Genomic DNA, 2,386 nt, shown 5'->3' on the forward strand with positions numbered 1-2,386 from the left:
AACAGATAGTAATACAGATTAGAACAACACTGCAGTGCTGCTCTTCAGGGTGCAAAGCAGGTGCCGCTCCATCTCTGCACGTGTGCCTAATGCTTATACATTTTAAATGTAAATTGTTCCCTTTTAAGAAAAAATACTATATTGAATATGGATGCAAAGGGGTTATGCATTTGTGTTTCATTTTCTTGTGCTGTAAAACTCATTTTCTATCAGTAATAGAAGTTTTAGAAAATATTACAGTGTTTGTAACAAATCTGGCTTTTAAAGAAGCAGATTTACATAAACTAAAGCACAGATTTCTATCTCTATGCAGCTTTGTTCTTTGTGACATTTTGTGCAGGCTTATTATGATTTTATCTATAAACACATTTAAATGTGCTTTGAATGCAGGAGAAAAATAATAATTTGAAAGTGAACAAAGGGAGTTACTAAGACAAAAAAATCGTAAATCGTATGTTTTAAATGTTAGATAAAGTTATCTGTTAAGTCTTCAGGCTATAAAGCAAGTGCATGAATCATTTTGGGTTGTGAACTAGTCATGAGTTTTCTATAGCTTTCTCTAAAATCATCACAGTCCCCGAGGTGTGGATATCATAATTACAGAATGTTCAAGAGACTGCCCTTGAAATAGGCAACATGACCATAGCTTAGATGTCTATATACGAGCATTTACATTAGCAATTTTTCAACCAAAGAAATCCAAGCCTGGCATGTTGGGTAGCACTTCAGTTTGCTATATTTTCAACACATCTATTGTAGTTAATATAGAATTATGGCTTATGTAAGGTATATTATGCACATATAACTTCAGGTGAATATATATGTATATATAATATGATATATATATATAATGTTATATACACACAAATAGAGAGAGAGAGAGGAATGGAGGAAGAGGGATGTGGGGATGAGGGAGGGAGAAAGAGAGTTTGGATTTTCTAATTGTTTATAGGTATGTGTATGTGCCTACTTGTCTATATGATTATCATGTGTGTGTGAGCACATGGTGTCCAGAAGAGGGCATCAAATTCCCTGGAAATGGAATTGCTGGTAGTTGTGAGCTGCCATGTGGATGCTAAGAACTGAATCTAGAGACCGGGCCTAGCCTGTCGGACCTTCCCAGCAGGTGAGAAGAAAGCCAGCCCGGGTCCTTGGGTCAGGCATGTGGGCCCCCTCATTTTAAGGAAATAAGGGCTGGAGAATTAGATGTGTAAGATAATTGGAATGGTTCATTGGCACAGCCATATCTGAATGGAATGGCAGAAGTCATAAAGCCAGCACAGCTGCTTGACAAAGATCCAGCAGAGCTGAGCCACATGATGGCTGCCATGCCACCTTTGTTTTTCATCTCCACCTGTTACATACTTGGGGGCACTTTTAATATTTGTACAATTTGGGGATGTTGGATTGATGGAAAATTCCTTATGAATCATTTATGCCTTCTCCCAGGAATGCTGCTTCTAAGCTTATCCAGGAAAGTCCTGAACATACTACCCCCCCCCCCCCCCCCCGCTTTGAGGAAGATATCTTTATGTACTTGAAGGTCTTCCTTACACCTGGGAGGTTGTTACACATAAAGTAGCCACAGGTCTCTTCATGAGGCTATGAGACATTCTTGAAACATCTGTCCCTGTACTTACACTGGAATAAGATATTCAAAACAAAGTAAATTCAAAAAGGTCAACAAGATCTGGTGGGCTAGAGGAGTTGGCCACAGCTCAGATTACAAGCCTCTTCCCACAGTACACTCAGACAATTACGTGTCATACAACTCTGCCTTACATAGAGACATATTGATAAGTAAATTATGGAGTGGAAAGATGATAAAAGTTAGATGTTAGGACCTCCGTCTCTTAGAAGTTAGTTCATGTAGCATGACAATTAGGATGTTTGGCCAGGTGGCCTTTGAATACTTCAGAGGGTCTGATCCAGTTGGGGGCCCCTCAGCCGTTGGTTCATAGTTCATGTGTCTCCATTCATTTGGTCATTTGTCCCTGTGCTTTAATCCAACCTTGGTTTCAACAATTCTCGCTCATATAAACCCTTCTCTTTCTCGCTAATTGGACTCCCAGAGCTCCACCCGGGGCCCAGTCATGGATCTCTGCATCCAGATTCCTCAGTCCTTGGATGGGGTTTCTGGCATGACTATTAGGGTGTTTGGCCATGGGAACCGGATGCAGAGATCCACAGTCAGGCCCCAGGTGGAGCTCCAGGAGTCCAATTGGTGAGAAAGAGGAGGGTATGTATGAGCGAAAATTGTTGAGACCAAGGTTGGAAAAAACACAGGGACAAATAGCCAAACGAATGGAAACACATGAACTATGAACCAATAACTGAGGAGCCCCCAACTGGATCAGGCCCTCCAGATAAATAAGACAGTTGATTA

This window comes from Peromyscus leucopus, chromosome 4 (assembly GCF_004664715.2).
Source record: "Peromyscus leucopus breed LL Stock chromosome 4, UCI_PerLeu_2.1, whole genome shotgun sequence".
NCBI classification, from domain to species: Eukaryota; Metazoa; Chordata; class Mammalia; order Rodentia; family Cricetidae; genus Peromyscus; species Peromyscus leucopus.